The sequence below is a fragment of the Macaca nemestrina genome, chromosome 16, assembly GCF_043159975.1.
Source record: "Macaca nemestrina isolate mMacNem1 chromosome 16, mMacNem.hap1, whole genome shotgun sequence".
In the NCBI taxonomy this organism is placed as follows: domain Eukaryota; kingdom Metazoa; phylum Chordata; class Mammalia; order Primates; family Cercopithecidae; genus Macaca; species Macaca nemestrina.
In genome coordinates, this window is record NC_092140.1 from 84,504,894 (window position 1) to 84,524,701 (window position 19,808).

Below are 19,808 nucleotides of genomic sequence, written 5' to 3' on the forward strand. Positions count from 1 at the left end.
AGACTCCGTCTCAAAAAAAAATAAAATAAAATAAAAAATAAAAAAAATAAAAATAAAAAAATAAAAAAATCGGAAAGTAGACCCCATCTCTTAAAAAGAGGAATTGCAAAGTACTGTGGCCATGTAGGAAATCTATCTTAGGAGAGGAGAGGAGGAATAACTGAGTTTCAATATTCCATGCTGCATTCAGATTGTCCTTTCAATCTTTTCCATATCTTTTTATCCCCAGTCCCCACTTCTATCATCCTATGCCTAGGCAACAATTCTGACTTGTTCATTGTGCATCTTTTTGTTTCTACAAGTTCCTGCAAAAGTTATATTGATGTTTCATGTGCATGTGCTTTTGACTTATGTAAAATGTATTTTGTGAATATCTCACCTATTTATTACTTTATCCAGCTTTATACCTTTAAAATCTATTCTTAATGCTATGATCCATTTAATGTTGTTATTGCATTTATCAATATACTCCTGTGTGATCATGATGGGTTTATAAAAACATTGTTGGATTTAGTTAGCTAATGTTTTATTTAAGGGTTATGCATCTACATCCAACAGTGAAGTAGGCCTATATTATTTTGTAGTTGTAAAACATAGTCTATACTATGTTCTACGTACTCATCCTTTGGTCTTTATGGTGACTTCCTTTATGGCTTAATAAACAGTCTATTGTCTTTATTTTTGATGTTCTCATATTTCACTGTAATCTATCTAGGTTTCTCATTATCTTGCTATGGGTCTTTTAATATGTTTTTCCATCTGTAATTGCATCTGTTAATCTCCATTATTTAATCTCCATTATTTCTCCAAATATTTCTTCTTTTCTTTTTTTATATTTTTCTTTCTGGGACTCCTATTAGATGAATAATAAATATTTCTACTACTTCTATCTGTGTCCTTAATTTTGGCTTTTCTTCTCAATTTTCTACCTCTTAATCCTTTCCTGCAGACTTTTAGGAGAGTCCCTCAATCTGATATTCTTTTCTTTTCTTTCTTTTTTTTTTTTTTTTTTGACACAGTTTTACTTGGTCACTTAGGTATGAACACGGCTCACTGTAGCCTCACCCTCCTAGGCTCAATGATCCTCCCAACTCAGCCTCCCCAGTTGCTGGGACCACAGGCTCACATCAGCACACCTAATTTTTAAATGTTTTTGTAAGGACAAGGTCTCACTATGTTGCCCAGGATGGTCTCTAACTCCTGGGCTCAAGCGATCCTGCCACCTTGCCCTCCCAAAGTGCTAGGATTACAAGCATAAGCCACCATGCCTGGTCTCAATCTGATATTCTAACTCACAAGCTTAGTTTCAGCTGTATTCTTCTAAGTATTAATCACTTCACTGCGCTATTTATTTCAACTATTAAATTTCTCATACATATTTCCATTTTGGTTTTTTTTTTTTTTTTTTTTTTTTTGCTTCTCAACTTGTTTCACATCGCTAATATTGCCCCTTATCCCTCTGGGGATATTAATTGCACTCTAACGTTCAGTGACTGTTTTGAATGCTAAAGGTGTCCAGTTTATTATTTTTAAGGTAGTTATGATCTGGAAGCTCATTTTCCCGAGGAGTGTTAGTTCCTGTTTTCTGGAAATACGTGTTGGGGAAGAACCAAAAGCTAGACCCTGATCTGTGTCACGGCGGGCAATTTTAAGGAAGAGCGGGATGAGCCTCAAGGTAGGGAGCCCCAGGCACCATGAAGTATTGTTGGCTACTCCCAGCAGCTGCATCCTCACCAAGGAACTACTCCAGCCAGAGTGGTTCATTTAAGTCCTAGGGAGGCACAAACCTGGAAGGCCACAGTGTCCCTCATCCTCAGAGCTAGAAGAAGGCTGCAAGTCAGCAGATCCATCTGTACCTGTTTCCTCCATTCCTCAGTTCAGCATGACTTTTGTACCACCCTGAAGTTGCCCTAGAGTACTGGTACCAGGTGTGCCACTGTATGACTTCCTATTGCTGCTGTAACAAATTAACCACAAACTTTGTGGCTTAAAACATTTATTCTCTTACAGGTCTGGAGGTCAGAAATCCAAAATCAGTCTCACTAGGCGCAAGTCAAGGTGTTGGCAGGATCAGTTCCTTCTGGGCTCCAGAGGAGAATCTATTTGCTTGCCTTTTTCAGCTACTAATGGCCACCTATATTCTTTGGCTTGTGGCCTCTTCCTTCATATTCATCACTCCAACCTAGGCGTCTATGGTCACATCACCTTCCCCTCTGACTCACTCCTCTTATAAGAACTGTTGAGATTACCTCAGGCCCACTCAGATCATCCAAGATAATCTCCCCATCTCAAGATCCTTAGAAAGATGATGTTTACAGGAAGGGAACATATCTAGGAGCCATTATTCAGCCTATCACAGCCACCCCGGCTCATGTAGGCTGAGAAAACTTTGATTATACAGACATGTTAGATGCACCTACTATGTGCAGAGTATTGGGCTGCAGGAGAGGAGTGGATGTCAGGAAGCACAAATGGAGCTTGTGAATATAAATGAGACTGTAGCTTCACCTATAAAGAGATGTATAGTACAGAAGCTGTACAAAAGACAGACATGGAGATGAGGAGGATGGGGGATAAATATAAAATTGACCAGATTCACAGTTGTCATGTTCCAGCTCTGCCCTGTAGCATGGCTGTGCTAGGAGGACTTTCCATTTCTGGAGCATAGGTGCTCTCTTGGGCTTGACATGGGGGTGTTCCTTTTGCACCATCCATCTCCCTTCTTAGGCAGGTTCTGTGCTTGGCACTTGGGACTCAGAATTGGGGGAGGTGGTGTAAAGATGGATAAATCCCAGCTGCCTCCTATCCTTAGAGGGTTCAGCCTAGTGGGATAGTCAGACACACAATGAATGGTGCAGGATGACACCGTGTGCTACAGTGGGGTACTCACCAAGGCCAAGACGCCTGACTCCCCACCAGGCCGATACCAGTGAGAGCTTTGCCAGTCCCCAGGTGAAGAAGGAGACAAGGGCAGCCCTCACTCAGAGGACCACAACTGCGGGAGGGCTTGAAGGAGTGTTAGACATCCTGGAAGCAGCCAGCATTTGGCAGCTTTAACGCCTCTCTCCTCCTGAGCTCTTAGGAAGAGATGTCATCAAAGTCCTCCCCTTCTCTCCCCCTCAAACTTTCCTTCTTTCTCCCCTTTCTTCTTTCCCATTTCCCCAGTGGGGGAATGAGGAAGGAGACCTTATAGGCCATTACAGTACCACGTTCCCCCCTCAGCTTAAGTCCTTATCTGGCAACAAACCGAAAGCCAAGGGCTTGGTGAGAGAGAGGGGAAAATCAGCTGCAGTGGTGGCGGCCCTCCAGAGGCCTCCTGATCACTGTTTCATCTCCGGAAACTTTTATCTCACACTCTTACAGCACCTGCCTTCAAAGGCCTAAAAGCCTCACAGATACTCTCCCACCCCTTGAACGGAGGCAGGGCTCAGCTCTCAGATCTTCACTTCACAGATCAGAAAGGGAAGCCAGCAGGATCTCAGCGCTCCTGTGCAGGTCTCTCGGAGAGCTGCAGAGTGCTCAGGCTCAGAAACACCCCTAACTCTGGACACTGAGTCCTTGGGGAAGACAGGACACACAAAGCCACAGCTCTGTTGTTACAAGACAGACTTTGAAAACAATGATTCTCCAAATTGCCTTGGTCCATGACCTTTTTTACACCCTCATCCTGTTGCTAGAAGGGAAAAAAGACTAAAAAAGCACCACCTCTTGAATCTTCCTCCATAGTATTTATTTCCACTGCCTCACAGAGGAGAATGCATTAAAATACCACAGCAATGGAAAATGAAAAATGACTATTTTTTGATACAAATTGGACCAGATATCTTAGACCATTACTAGTGTGTCTCCTTCATAAACACTGAGTCAGGAAATCCACAAAGACTAGACTGACATCATAGTTCCTTTCTGGCTAATAATGACTCCTTAACTAGACAGAAGTGAACAGCACCCAACTGTGGTACTAAGCCTGTGTGTGTATTTCTCCGTAGGAGAAAACTGGGAGACTGCCCACGTGGGCTCATCTACAGAGCCTCGGCCCTGCGATTGCTACTATGTGTACTGCAGAAGGTTGGAGCAAACATCTGCTGCTGCCTGCACTGATCTTATGAGCAGTACTCCCCGCAGAGGGTGTGCTGATGCTGAGAAGGCTGCCCTCAGTCTGTGCATGCATGTAGTGCATCAGACGACCAGGTTTCAGGGTCCACGTGGATTACCATAAACAACGCAGTCAAGTTAGAGCAGTGGCAGTAGGTTGGCTTTGATTCAAGCCCAGTTCAGAAGCACAGATAGAAAGGAGAGGCCTCTGGCAGATGAGTCTCCCAAGGCGGACTGACTGGTGGCCTTCAGAAAACCGTCATCGCCAAGTCATTATGGTAATGGTATTCACAATTTCCATGGCTTGCTTGAATGAGTTACATTTGCTCCATGAGTAACACAGAATACACTGCCATGTTTTCACCCCAGATGTGTAATTAAATCATCCTATTCTCTCAGTCATATACTTCCTATGCTTAAAAACAAAAAGGTGGTTGTACTTTATAACATCAGCTTGGGGCTTTCCAAGGAGTCTATAATTTTAAAGCATTTGATCCTTACAAATTCGCAGTATCCAAGGAAATCCCTGAACCAGATAATGTGAGATTCTCTAAGAACACCAATGCTCTTGGAAGCATATTTTCCAAATATAAAAGAACAAATTCAATGATTTTCAGTCTATCAGTCTTTAATAAATTTAAAAATAAAGGATTTGAATAAAAACTAATCCATACTTTCTGTGAGGACCCAGGAATGATTCCCTTGCATCTGTTAACATACTTAACACAACAGGTGCAAATAAGTGTTGGTGCTATGCCTTCATTCATTCATTCAAAAATGTTTTTTGAGTGCTTATTATAAGCCAAGCACTTTTAGGCACTATAGATATAACAGGGAGCAAAACAGACAAAAAAAAAAAATTCCCCACCTTATAGGTTTCCTATTTTAAAACTTTCCAAATGATCATCAGCAGGACAAATAAAAAACAATAAAGTCACTGAGATCCCCGAATAGACTTTTCTCAAAAGAAGACATACAAGTGGCCAACAGGCATATGAAAAAATGCTCAATATTACTACTTACAAGGGAAATGCAAATCAAAACCACAATGAGCTATCACCTTGCACTGTTGGAATGGCTAGTACTCAAAAGACAAAACATAACAGAGGCTGGCAAGAATGCGGAGAAAACAGAATCCTTACACACTGTTGGTGGGAGTGTAAATTAGGACAGCCACTATGAAAAACAATGTGGAGATCCCTTAAAAAATTGAAAATAGAACTACGGTATTATCCAGCAATCCCCTTTCTGGGTATATTGCCAAAGGAAATAAAATCAGCGCGTCAAAGAGTTATCTATACTCCCAAGTTCACTGCAGCATTATTCACAATAGCCAAGACATGGAATCAACCTTCATCAATGAATAAATAGATAAAGAAAACATGCTATATACAAAAGTCTAAACATATAGACCTTGAACTCTGAAAGAAGCTTAGAAGCCTTGGGGAAGGGGGTTATTTTTACTTTTCACTTTATTTCCTCCTATGTTGTTTGGGTATCTTTTTTTCAATGAGTATATTTTACTATTGTAATATAAAAAAGATATTTTAAATGTATATACCTCAAAAAAAGGAAATGTGCTATATACACACAACAGAATACTATGCAGCTTTAAGAAAGAAGGAACTCCTGTCGTCCACAACAACATGGCTGAACCTGGAGGACACTATGTTAAGTGAAATAAGCCAGGTACAGGAAGACAAATACTACGTGAGTTCACTTATGTGTGAAATTTAAAAAGGTTGAACCCATAGAAGTAGAGAGTAGAATGCTAGTTACCAGACACTGGAGAGGTGGGGGTAGGGGTAGATGGTGGTCAAAGGATACAACATGTAAGTAGACAGGAGAGATAAATTCAATAGTCTATTGTACAACATGGAGACTATAGTTAAAGTATTGTATTTTAGAAAATTGCTAAGAGTAGATTTTAAGTATTCTCATCACAAAATTAAGTATGTGAGATAATGATTATATTAATTACCCGGATTGAGCCATTCCACAATGTATACATATTTCAAAACATCAAGTTGTGGCCGGGTGCGGTGGCTCACACCTGTAATCCCAACAGTTTGGGGGGCCAAGATGGGCGGATCACCTGAGGTCAGGAGTTGAAGATCAGCCTGGCCAACATGGTGCAACTCCGTCTTTACTAAAAATACAAAAAAATTAGCCGGACGTGGTGGCAGGGGCCTGTAATCCCAGCTACTTGGGAGAGTGAGGCAGGAGAACAGCTTGAAGCTGGGAGGCGGAGGTTGCAGTGAGCTGAGATTGTGCCACTGCACCGCAGCCTGGGCGGCAAGAGCAAGACTCCATCTAAAAAAAGAAAAAATCTGTGTTCACAATACAATTTTTATTTGTCAATTAAATAATAACGGAGAAAAAGTCACTGAGATCACAGACCCTGTGCCTTCTTTGTCACCACAACTGAACCCTAGGAATGGGAGGGTGGGGAGGACGGATGAAATGGAACTTAACAGGAGGCAATTGGTTTTCTGGGGCCTGGATTTATTGCAGCAATTAACAGGACTTCTGCAAAATAGGTTCTTTATCCTACTGCCTAATCAAGAATCTCTGAATAATTTCTTTTTCTCTTCCTAGTGCAAATGTAAATTTTTAAAAATCTTATTTCAAATAATGCACAGTAGCTTTGCTAGTTGTATGAATAAAATTCGACTGGTCCAGTGAAGAAGCCAAACTCAAAATATGTAAGAAAAAAAGGGGGACCTTATTTGCTCCCATGATTGGGACAGCAAAGAGGTCAGGCTAGCCTCAGGCACATTGGATCCTGGAATTTTGAAAGCCGCCTTCAGGATGTCAGCTCTTTCTCCCAGTCTCCCGGCCTCACTTTACTCTGCGTGCTCCATTCCCAGCAAGCTCACTCCATGTGGTGGCTAAAGTGGCTCCTACAACTCCAGGTCTGGTGATCCTTTACCCTTGTGATCTTGGGGGTAAATCTGGCCTTAGGGACACCAGCAACTCCCAAAATGTAATCAGGGCAGTGTCTCTCCCTATACCCATGCCTGCCAGTCTCAGTCTTATCTCTGCGTGTCAGCCTTACCCTCCCTGCTGTAGCACACATCCCCTATGCAGAGGGAAAGGGAGCACAAGGTCACAGAGGGTTCCAGTCTTTCTAATCCCCAGCTCAGCAACTCCGGGTGAGAGAGTGGTAGCCCGCCATCCCAGCGGTCATATCAAATCTCTGGAGAGGACCCTGATTGGTCTGGCTCAGGACTAGACCATCAGGCCAATTGCGGTGGCCCTAAGGATAGGATAACATGATTGGCCAGACCTGGATCATGCATCCATTACTGAAGCTGGGGCAAGGAGGGCCCACCAAATGCAAATGCATTGCTCTCCCCTAGCCCCAGTGGATTTACATGACTCGTTTCTAAATCACCCAAATTTTTTACAGCTTCACCCCAGTTGCCCTAGTTAATGTGCAGCTTTCAAGTGCTCAGCAGTCCCCTGTGGCCAATGGCCAAGGGCAGTACTGTTCTAGACCCTGGGCCGGGGCTCTCCTCTTTTACTCTGGGGAGTGCAAAGCATTTGCCCAAACGTGAAGTCATGGTATTGGTTTCCTTTGGGGGCGATAACAAATTACCACAAACTTCATGGGTTAAAACACCAGAAACCTGCTCTCTTACTGGAGGCCAGAAGTCCAAAATGGGTTTCACTGGGCAGAAACCAAGATATAGGCAGGGCGACATCCACTCAGAAGTTCCTGAGGAAAATTTGTTCCTTTACCTTTTCCAGCTTCTAGAGAGCATTCCTTGCCCACAGCCCCTTCCTCTGTCTTCAAAGCCAATGTCATGGCATTCTCAAGTCTCTCTGCTTCCACTGTCACATCGCCTTCTGCCTTCTGAGTCAGACCCCCTCTGCTTCCCTCTTATAAGGTGATTACACTCAGGGCCTACCCAGATAATCCAGCACAGTCTCCCCATTTCAGGAGAGTCCTTTGATCCATATCTGCAAAATCCCTTTAAGGTATCATTTAAGGTAACATTCACAGGTCTCAGAGATTAGGACCTGGATATCTTTGGGGACCATAATTCAGCCTACCACAGAGGTGTTGGGGTGGAATGAGCTCTCCAAACAGACGGAACAGCCTGTTACAGCTCAACTGCCTGTTGGAGAAGGCACACCTGAGAGCTGCAAGGCCACTGAGACTGAAGCATACAGAGCTCAGAGGGGCAGATGAGACGGGGCCAGAGGATGAGTGAGAACCCGAGCACTCAGCCAATGCCATGTGAGAGATTTGGGTCTTTTCCTGAAGAGAAATGCAAATCTGTTGGGAAGGGGCAAAGGGATGCATTTGCATTTTTAAAAGGTCACTCTGCAGAGTGAAAAAGAAACAGAAGGAGGAGAGCCACTGAGGATAGAGGAAGACCGGATTAGGCTGCTAATGCAGGCATCTCAGTGAGAGGTTGTGGTGGCTTGAACTACAGCAGTGGCAGTGGAAATAGAAGGAGACAGATATGAGAACTCATTTATTGGTAGCACCAACAGGGGTTGGTAATGAATTTGCTTCTGGAGAAAAGTGAAGGAGAAGGCAGTCCAAAGGATAGCTCCTGGGTTCTGGCTTACGTAAATGATGGGGCATTCAGAAAAACTGGAAGAAAACCAGAAGGGGGCATTGGAAAGAGGACGGACAGCATGAATTTAGCTGGACCTCAATTTTCAGTGCCCTAGAGACATTCAAGTGGAGATGTCTAGCAGGCATACTAGTCTGGAGCCCAGAGATATGACTAAGGAGTCATCAGTACAGAGGCAGTCACCAAAGCCCTGGATGCTTGGGAGGGAGAAGGAATGAACAGAGCAGAGAGTCTAGGGCCAAGCTTTAAGAAACATCAATATTTAATGGCTTTGAAGGAAGAATCTTCAAAAGAGACTAAAAAGCTACAAAAAGAAGGATATGACACAAAAGCCAAGATAAAAATGCGTTTCAAGGAAGAAGTGGCCAATAGGATCAAACAGTGGGAACAGATTAAATAGCATAAGGGCTAAAAACTACACGTTGGGTACGAATATAGCAACTAAGTATTGTTTCTTACAACTTCCTCTCTACCACCAAGCACATACACTGCACACTGTACATATTATGAATTCATTAAGTGCTGACATATCAATCTAGTGATATACACTGCATAATAGGAGGCAGTGTGGTGTAGTAAGAAGAGCGTAAGCTTTGAATGCCAGCCCATCCACTTATTAACCGGCATGCCTTGAACAAGTCATCTAATACTCTCTGGGACTTGATTTTTTCATCAGTGGTAATGGGGATGGTAATGATAGGCTTAATGTGGGTTCAATAAATTGTGACAATTAATGACTCTATTCTTCAAGTTGATTTTGGCAAACTACAGGTTAAGTGAGCTGTCCAAGGGCCCATCAGGTGCCAAACCAGTGTCTCTTGCCTGCCAGTCCAGTGCTCTGATAAGGAAAAAAATCCCTCTCAGGATCTCAGAGTTGTTGCTTTTTACCTCTACTGTTCTAGTTTTATTGTTCAACAGTCATTCTTGGATAACTGTGATGTGAGAGGTCCTGGGTGTGGGACTGGAGATGGGAAGAGGAGTGAGATACAGTTCCTGCCTTCTAGCAGGTCTTAATCCCATAAAGGAACAGATAATACAAACAGATAATTATAATATCACGCGATAAACTCTTGGACCGAGTCTTCAAGGGCAAACCACAGTGGGAATCCAGTGGAGGGAATGATGAACCCCAGAGCATGGGTGAGGGAAAAGAGAGAAAGTCTTGGTAAGTGAGAACAATACCTCCTGATTTAAGCTGTAGCGAGGAACGTGTGATTGCTTTTCTTTTCCTTTCATTAGAATCAAGAATTTCAGATCCAGAAATGACTTTCTAAAATGTTCACACTCCTATATCAAAGAGGGTGCAATTGAAGACCAGAGAGGTGAAGTATTTCCTAAGGTCAAGAGTTGGCAAAAAATCCAGGAGTCCCAGCCTCCAGTCTATGGCTCATTAAGCTCAGCTCTGTCTCAGTGAGGAATGTAGTCATCCAGCACGGAGGGCTCAACTGGCTGCTCAGCTGGGCTGGCCCATCAACTCAGGCAAGAATCACCTGCCCTGATGTCAGAGGCATCAACATCTGGAAGGGATCACTTGAATCACAAGAATCAGAGCCTCAAGGAGTTGTTTGGCATTCACTGGCAGATTGTAAGAAATGTATTTCTATGAGAGACAAGAGTGGTTTTCTTTCCTTGAGTAGCTTATGTATCTGGTTTTAGGAAAATGGGGACAAATGGTAGGGTAGGGGAAGGCTAATAGAACCTTCATTAAGACTGGGGATAAAAACAAATTGGGAACAAGGAGAAAAGGATAACATTCTCCTTTTAGATCAAAGTAGAAATCATTGTGACAAACTCTCCACATAAAAAAAAGTCCAGCCACTGTGGAGAGCAGTTGGGAGACTTCTCAAAGGACCAAGAGTTGAGCTCCCATTTGACCCAGCAATCTCATTACTGGGTATGCACCCAGTTGAAAATACATTGTTCCACCAAAAGACACACGTACCCATATCTTCATCATAGTGCTAGTCACAATAGCAACAACATGGAATCAATCAAGGTGCCCATCAACTGTAGAATGGATAAAGAAAATGTAGTACCTGTATACCGTGGAATACTATGCAGCCCTCAAAAAGAATGAAATCTTGTCCTTTGCTGCAACATGGCTGCAGCTGGAGGCCATTATCCTAAGCAAACTAACACAGAAACAAAACAAAATACCACACGTTCTCACTTATAAGTGTGAGCTAAACATTAGGTACTCATGGATGTAAAGATGGGAACAGTAGATTCTGGAGACTACTAGATGAGGGGAGAAGAAGAAGGGCAAGGGCTGAAAAGCTACCTTTGGGGTATATGCTCACCAGCTGGGTAATGGATTCATTTGTACTTCAAATCTCAGCATGATGCAATATGTCCATGGAACAAACTTGTACAGGTTCCCCCTAATTCTAAAATAAAAGTTGAAAAAAATGGAAATTCAAGGCCCATAATTTCAAGAATATTCAATACAATAAATTTACAAAATAGGTTAGTAAAATGAGATATTAACCTCATAATTCAAAGCCATTTAAGGAATGACAGAGGGCTAGGGAGGGAAATCTGACTCAAAAAAACCCAAAATGAAACATATCATTGTTACAAGTAGATTCATAGATTGCTGTCGAGTAAATCTCTTGGAAGTTAAATTTTAAAATGAGGTTGATCAGGAATGTCATATACCACACACCATTTGTTTGTGAACAGACATCTGCAACAAAACCTGATGATACTTAAGGAGTTTGTTTCCTGAAAGTTAAACATGTTAGCTGCTTTGTAAACCCTGTCTTTAGAGATGGTTAAAGTATAAGCTTCTATCAGCTCCTTTCTGAGCTGCAAATTCCATGTAGACTCCAAATGAATGTATCTGGAAAGTCCCTTGAATTCTTTGGAATGGAATTAGACCTGTGGGTCATTTTTCCGAGTCATGCCACGGCCACTTTCAATATTTTATAGTGACACTTTCTTAAACAACTTGAACAAGGAGGGACTAGTATAATCAAAGATAGCTAACCAAATAATCGGCAAAGAGATTTGTCTGAAGATAGCATTTTTAAGAGTAACAGTATAATTTTAAGAAAACGAAATATGGTAAAGGCCTCATTTATCCAGCATTGTTAAGCAATGAGGTTGTCCGTATAAGTGCATTGTCCAGAGAGCAGCTGATTTACCCTTTAAATGACAACACTTCGAAATTATCTTGATGGAGATTAAGATGTATTACACATATCTGATGTATATCTTATATATATCTTATATATCTGCACACATATACATATATACATGTATATGTATAGTTTCACACCTTGTATTTTCCTATCTTAACATATCATAGTGATTATTTCATATCTGCAATATAGAGCTATATAATTCTTTGAACACACAGATTGACACACACACATTTCAGATTCAGAGACAGGAAGGCATACACATATATACACCCTGGAAACTCAAAGTGATTCTGGCAGGATACTCAAGAAACCTAACATTCAGCCTGAGGAGGCCTTGGGAGGCCATGGGTGTGAGTTTCATTTACGATTCACCCTTAGCTATACACATCTATACATATATATGTATATGTGTGTAATATGTAAGTAGCTATTGGCTAGCTTACTTGAGCCAATATGTTTTTGCTAAGCCTTTATTTCAATGACTCAAGATCCCCAAATATTAATATCTATCATGGTAGCTGTAGTACAGTTTTATCCAAGAGTTGCCTGGAGTCCCTAGGATTTCAGCTGTAGACCCCACTATCAGGGTTTCTTGATTCTTATATGTCCCTTTCCACTTTTTGTCCCTTTTTCTTAGAATTGTCCCCAGGTCTTCCTCCAGCACTCATTTCCCTCTTTTAATTTGATACTCTTAAAAGTGTCTTCTTCCTTTTTATTTTCAATTATGAAAACAACACATGCCCATTCCCTAAGACTTGAAAAATATGGAAAGTTTAAGAATATTCACCTACTCATACACAGATACTCCACCTTTGTCTTTTTTTAACTTATGAATTTTAAAAAATATACTGAGGAAGGCAATAGCTGCAGTAATAAATAGTGATGTGTATTCTGCTTTTTGTGCCTAAAGTGGTAAATATTTTTTTTCTTCAAAAGAGACATCTGAAGGGCAATGTAGTATTCCTGCAGAGGAATTTTCTTCACTTAAATAGTTCTTATTATAACTCACATGTAAGTAACCTCTGATTTTTCCATACCACCTTGAAGCAGCATACACATCTTATAGTAAATCCACTTCATAAAGCATGAGGGAAAAATGTAGATTGCACTGATTTTATGGAAAGACAGGGAAGAATTCACTTCATAATTTACAACTGAGTAATACCCATCGAAATGAAAATGTACTGAAAGGATCATTGCAACATCGTTTGTAAGGCAAAGGCTAGAAGCATCTTAATAGCCCGTTTATAAGGGACTGGTTTTACATATCTACGAAATGAGATACCATGCTGCCATTTAAAAGAATTATATAGAGCTATATTGCAGATATGAAATAATCACTATGATATGTTAAGATAGGAAAATACGAGGTGTGAAACTATACATATACATGTATATATGTATATGTGTGCAGATATATATATACACACACACACAGATTGACACACAATTTCAGATTCAGAGACAGGAAGGCATATACATATATACACCCTAGAAACTCAAAGTGATTCTGGCAGGATACTCAAGAAACATAACAGAGACTGCCTTAGCCTGAGGAGGCCTTGGGAGGCTACAGGTGGGAGTTTCATTTACGATTCACCCTTGGTTATTAATAGAGGGCTGTAACTGTGATTGTCACATCTCCATGTGTACGTATCACCCTGTTTCAACACCGACATGAATTCATTTAATTTTTAAAAGCATAATAACAATAGTGAACACTCACTGTTTACTCCATGCGAGGCAGTGAGAGCTTGTAACATATAATTCCACTTCATCCTCACAGATTATTTTCTGTGAAAGTTACATACAAATATTATCTCCATTCTATGGATAAAAAAACTGAAAAACAGGCAAGTTAAGTAATTTGCCCAAATTGCACTTCTGCGAAGCGACAGAGCTGAGATTTAAACCTAGGTGGATTGGCCCCAGAGTTTGTTTTTAAAGTTCCAAAATATACAAGCTACAAGCACAAAACAAAAATAAAGGGCATAAAGCCATTTACAAAGGCAAAGTTGACTTTAAAAATGAAAGAAATTATTGATTTTAGGAAGGAACAAAAAATCCACACAGGTACTAGGATACTATTTTTTTCTCACATCATCTTTAAAGCTTAAAATTGAAAGAGCAGTATAGTGGTGAGTGACAGCTGTACTGGAAAAAGAACTATGCTGGGTATTTTTAATGTATATAGACAAAGTACTTTTTATATAGTTAACACCGTAATAACTGGAAAAACACTCCCCTACTGCAAAAGCCTCCAACAGCATCACCCCTAGGTCCCTTCCCGTTCCTATTTCCACACCTCCCCACGGGTGCCACAGCTCTCCAGTGGAACTACTCAGGGACCCCGAGGTCCAGCCCTGACAGGTCCCACTCCTGTGCTCTGTTGTGTTAGAACTGTTCTTTCCAGCTAGCATTCCTGCCAATCACAGTCTTAGATGTCCTTCAAGGTCACGACCAAATTCCACCTTCCACAAGAACAATCTCCTGGTCATCTACGTCAAAGCTCTTCTCTCCCTCCTCTGGGGCTTCTTTAACGGTCCACTCGATAGAAAGGCAAACACAAATAAAGAATACGAAGAAAATGAAGATTGTGAAAACGCCGACCTAACCTCTCCCTCAAAATGTAGGTCCCAGGGGAACAAGAACAATATCTGTCCATTATTTGCCCCACTGCCTTCACACTGTCTAGCACAATATTTGAATAACTGTTCAAAAAAGATTGCAAGAAATGGAATACAGGGAATGGTGTGAGTTCTAAAGAAAACTGGGGCAGATGGAAGAGCAGGAAGTGCGAGCAGGAAGTGCGAGCAGGAAGTGCGAGCAGGAAGTGCGAGCAGGAAGTGCGAGCAGGAAGTGCGAGCAGGAAGTGCGAGCAGGAAGTGCGAGCAGGAAGTGCGAGCAGGAAGTGCGAGCAGCCACTGCTCTGCTCTGGGATGGGAGTCTTCTTTGCTCGCTCCAAGGTGTGAGATGAAGATGCCTCTCACACAAGAAGCAGGAGTTTGCTGCCAAAGGAAGCAGGTGTTTTGCAAGAAACAAAGACAGTTGGGTAAAATATTTCCTTCCATGGTGGGAACTGCGTGATGCAGCCAGCCTCCAAAACTCAACGGACCTGGGAGCTCCCAGGGCTACTAGAGAGTTGCTAATGGCAAAAGATGAGCTTGTCTTCACCTTATCCTCCCAACCTCGCCCCTGGTCTGTGTTGTGTGTGTGTGTGTGTTTAGGGTGGGAAGGTTTGGCATATTAGACATTGAAGTTTTATATTAGCAAGAGAGTTTTTTTTGTTTTGTTTCATTTTATTTTGTTGGAGAGGGTTTGATCTTGCGGGTCATGGCTCTGAAGAACATGAAGGATCCAGGGTTAACAGAGTTGGTCCACACTTCAACAGGAAGAAAAACTGTCCTTGCTGAATTAAGTGGAACCCTGAAGGAGAGAGAAAAGGAAAGCAGGAGAAAGACCAAACGGGGAGTCTGGGCGCCTGTGCCAGGTAGGTGTCCTGTCCAGAGGAAACACGAGAGGATTCCCCCCTCCCAGAAAAGAATACCTGCACCACACTCTGGCCTCTGGGTGTGTTCCAACTGGAATAAGGAAGAAGGGGCCTTTTGACGATGGACCAAGCCAGCCCATGGGCCTCTGCAGCGATTACAGGGTAGGACCCAAGAGCCAGTTTGCAGCATTTGAATGCCCAAAGCCAGGCTTCCCCCAAAACTGGAATGTGCTTTCATCATTGGGTAGCATTCTAGATGCCCTCTGACAGTTTGGAAGGAAGAAATGGGTGAGGGGTTAGGTTGGAATCCCACTGAGACCTTCAAAAGGAAGAAAATCAAGGAGGTGACTGCAAGGTCAGAGCTGGGTGGCTTGAAGCCCAGAGGAGCATCCTTGGGGAAGGCAGAGGAAAGTACCCCTCAGTGTGAGGCAGCCCTGGAGAGGAAGTGGCCAGGGAAAACACAGCAGTGTAGCCAGAGAGAGGACCCAGGGGTGACAAGCAGGGAGGCAGACCCTGGGCAGAAACCCTGGGTCACCATCCTACAAGGCCACCAGCTCCGCCTAGCGCTTTGTTCATATCTGCGAAGATACACAAAGCTCTTTCTTCCTTGAGTCTCCATCCATTTTACACTAACTGTCTTGTAAGTCAGTCGCTTGGTTCTATTTACCTAGCTTTTCCAGTCAAATTATCAATCTATACCTTTAGGAGCTTTGGGAATATGAAGAAGAAAAAAATGCCTTGAGTGGAAACTCAAAAGGGTTACTTGGAAGTCTTCCCACTGAGAGATCCTGAACAGACACAGACAATGACACAAATTGCTGGAATTACTCTCCCACAGTTGTTGGAGTTGTTAGATTATATCAGATGTGTTTCTTTTTCGTCTTTGGGAATGAAATGACAAATTCTTCCCAGGTGGCAGCAAGAAAATTAAAAGCACAGCCCATCTGCACTTTTGCCTCAAATGGAAAAAAAAAGACAAAAAAAAATCTCATTTCAAACGAATCTCTGCCATAAACTTAAGCACAGCAACAGATGTGAAAAAGTCCTGGGAGACAAAACACAACACACTCAATCCCCAATAAAAAATAATCAATACTGGCTAAAGTGCTAAAAAACACAAGTGCTTCCAGAATGCTTCAGGGTATGCCAAGAATCCTACCTGGAGGACAGCTGCTGTTGACAATGCAGCCTGCCAGGGGAAGATTACCTGGAGGAAGTTCTTACATTTCCTCTGCAGAACCGTGGGAGAATATCTGAGGACGGCAGGAGGAATGGCACGGCATGGGGTAGAGAGGAGGAAAAACAATCAAAATGGATGCATGAGCATATACATCATAATCACTGACGAATGATTCCTGGCATGCATGAGACCAGACACTCAGCAGGGTTTTTTGGGGTTTTCTGTTTTTGTCTTATTTTGTTTGGTTTTTTTCTTTGTGAGACAGTGTCTTGCTCGGTCGCCCAGGCTGGAGTGCAGTGGCGCGATCTCAGCTCACTGCAACCTCCGTCTCCCAGGTTCAAGCGATGCTCCTGCCTCAGCCTCCCGAGTAGCTGGGATTACAGGTGCCCATCACCACGCCTGGCTAATTTTTGCATTTTTAGTAGAGACGGGGTTTCACCATGTTGGCCAGGCTGGTCTCAAACTCCTGACTTCAAGTTATCTGCCTGCCTTGGCCTCCCGAAGTGCTGGGATTATAGGCGTGAGCCACTACACTCAGCCACATTCACCAGTTTTTAAAAGTCCTAATGCCAAGGATTATATGTAATTCGCTGGTATGACTTAATAGAAACACCACCAGATGTATTCTGGAAAGGTGAACTGATGTTCCGTGATGGCAGAGAAGCCAAGACAAATGTGGAAGCCAAGGAAAAGCCAAGAAAAGAAAAAGCCAGTTGCCTTCATGCTGGGATGGTTTTGTGTACCGTGACTGGATTGTCATCATCACCGAAGAGCGTTCAACAAGGATCTGAAATGGGTCCTAAGGCATCTCCGTGATTTGTTGTGTCAACATAGCACTCACACCCTCCAGCAGCTGACTCTCAATCAAATCCAGTTAGAAAAGGTAGATGGTAGTTATCAAGGTGGGTTAAATGAATGTTTACCCATGTACAAGTCTGCGTGGATGCACATGCAGAGACACGCACTCAGTACGCTATGCCAACCAGAGTTCCATCCCTACAGCACAAGCTCACCCAAGCCCTGGCCTTCCCCTCAATGACCTCATCCCCACTCCAGAGCCAGCCCTCGGTGTTACTGCCCATGGGTCTTTCTGACTCTGCCTCTCTGGGAAGTCACCAGAAAATCCTAAGAAGTGGTTGATATGGCTCAAGATCCTCTTTGATAGGGGCTGGGCTAACTCAACAATTGTTATCCACACCCAGTGAGGTGCCTGTGGCCCAAAAGCCTTGTGGTTTCCAGGAAAATGTTTCTTGGATGATTCTCCTCAATGTTTAGTCTCTTTTTAAAAAACAAATCACTACTTTTTAAAATTGACAAAAAGTATATGTATCTATGGTGTATAACCTGATGTTTTAAAATATATATACATGTGAATGGCTAGATCAGATTAATTAACTTATGTATTACCTCACATACTTCTCATTGTCATTTTTGTGACGAGAACACCTAAAATCTGCTCTTTTAACAATTTTCAAGTATACAATACATTGTTATTAATGATAGCTACCAGTTATACAATAGATCTCTTGAATTTCTTAGTCTGTTGATTGGATTTAAATAACTGCCTCTCTGTACATGCCTCGGCTATAGATGTTACCAAATAAACAGAGAGGTTTTGAAGATACATACACATTCTTTAGTGGGATTTTTCTTTTTACAGCTTTGTTCCGCATCCAACAATAAGTGGGACATTTAAAATTTCTGGTCTTGATGGCTGAAAATGATCAATCTTGGTTTTTTCCAGTATGATAGAGCTTGTCAAAAATGTTAATTCCTGGAGCATCTTGTAGTGGCAGAAAGTGCCAGAAGGGCTCCCAAAAACACCACAAGAAAGGGGATACATCAAAGAGACATGGGATCCCACTGAAAGATTTCCCAATGGACAAAACTGAAACAATTTGATTAACAGAGTAGTACTGGAATATACTTGATATTCATGAGTCCATACTGACATAAATAAATGATCAAATAAATAAACAAGTGGGGGAGAATAGACAAATCTCTAGACAGAAGAATTCCATCATCTATGCAGCTATCCCCCTCAGGGAGGTGGAGTACAACTCCCACTCCTTAAGTGTGGGCTACCCACAGTGACTCCCTTCCAAAAAGTAAAGTCTGAAAAGATGGAAAAAAGAATCACTTTACAGTAGAAAAGCCTGTCAAGACTATCTCATCCAGGTCATCCAGGTGAACATCAACTGTGAGTTGTGTTGATGGTACCACTGATGTAACATGACGAGAAGAGAACTTTACCTCTGTGATCTTTCTTCCAGAAACCCATAACCTCAGCTGAACCCTGAGAAAAACATCAAACAATTCAACTAAGGAACATTCTACAAAATACTTTCCAGGACCCTTCAAAACTATCAAAGGTCACTGAAAAAAAAGAAAGGCTGAGAAACTGTCTCAGCCAAAAGGAGCCTATGGAGACATAACAATTAAATGTAACGTGGCATCCCAGATGGAATCATGCAGAAAAAGGACATCAGGTCATAGAGTATGGACTTTGGTTAATCATGAGATTGTGACAAATGCCCCAATGTACATTCGTCCATTCAGATTTGCAAAAAAAAATTTAAAACGAGTACAAAGCATTTTCCTTATTAATATCTTACATTGGGATACAGATAGTGTACATTTGTAATGTGGTACTGAAGTATTACTTGGTATTCATGAGTCCATACTGACATAAATAAATGACCAAATAAAGAAACAAGTGGGGGAGATGTACATTATCTGTATCCTAATGTAAGATATTATTTGTACATTACAAAGGTACATTATCTGTATCCTTCATTAGGATTTACATTGTACATTACATTAGGATACAGATAATGTATGTTGTACAAATGTACATTGTATATTACTTACATTGCACGTTTGTACAAATGTACATTATCTGTATCCTAATGTAAGATATTAATAAGCAAAACTGGGTATGAGGTATATGGGAACTCTTTGTACTATTTTTACAACTTTTTTGCAAATCTGAAACTATTCTAAAATGTAAAGTTTATTTGAAGAAATTTGGGTTCCTGAGTACCCCATCCCCAGAGGCTGTGCTTCAACATCTCTGATCTAAGACTCGTCAGCTGGTAGGGGAGTAAGCTAACCAGGTGATTCTGTTGCAGGTTGCGTCTGCAGTCTTCTAAAAAGCTACAATGCAGGATCTGTTTGTTTAAATACAAAAGCAACTGGCCGTTGAAATGTCTACCTCCTCTACGCTTGAGTGCCAGCAGCTCCAGAGATGAAAATGACTGCCTGCTACTTGCCTGGCCCAAGGGTACCATTCCCAGTGCCGGACT

At 41.9% G+C, this 19,808-nt stretch overlaps 1 long non-coding RNA gene across 2 annotated transcripts; it reads left to right on the forward strand.

The window, feature by feature from the left end:
- The first annotated feature begins 14,744 nt into the window (after positions 1-14,744).
- On the forward strand, positions 14,745-19,808 carry LOC105491724 (uncharacterized). 2 transcript variants are annotated; one of them, XR_011615170.1, is made up of 3 exons: positions 14,745-14,885; positions 15,225-15,323; positions 19,635-19,808. It is a non-coding gene; the product is annotated as an uncharacterized lncRNA (long non-coding RNA). The 2 variants fall into 2 exon arrangements; XR_011615171.1 differs by having other exon boundaries at positions 14,748-14,880.